Below are 268 nucleotides of genomic sequence, written 5' to 3'. Positions count from 1 at the left end.
CTCATGGATATAAGGGAATGAACACAGAAGGGTTATGAATTAAGGGAATAAACATACGCGTCATGGGAATGAAAACAGAGAATGGACATTGAAGGATTGTGAATATAAGGGAATGAGCATACGAATATAAGGACTATGAATGTAAGGGGATGAACAAACAGGAGTTATTAACGAAGGGGAAGTGATGTAGAAAGGTTACGAACGTAAATAAATATAACATATTAGGGCTATAAACGTATGGGAAAAAAGATATAAGGGTTATCACCAT

General features: G+C 35.4%; 1 protein-coding gene across 1 annotated transcript in view; it reads right to left on the bottom strand.

Annotated features, from left to right (window-relative positions):
* The window catches only part of LOC119593101 (sialin-like), a 35739-nt gene that overhangs the window by 18832 nt on the left and 16639 nt on the right, over positions 1–268 (bottom strand). The window lies entirely within an intron of this gene.

Source organism: Penaeus monodon, chromosome 31 (assembly GCF_015228065.2).
Source record: "Penaeus monodon isolate SGIC_2016 chromosome 31, NSTDA_Pmon_1, whole genome shotgun sequence".
Lineage (NCBI taxonomy): Eukaryota > Metazoa > Arthropoda > Malacostraca > Decapoda > Penaeidae > Penaeus > Penaeus monodon.
The sequence above is the reverse complement of the archived record's forward strand: the minus strand, read 5'-3'. Positions and strand labels throughout refer to the sequence as shown.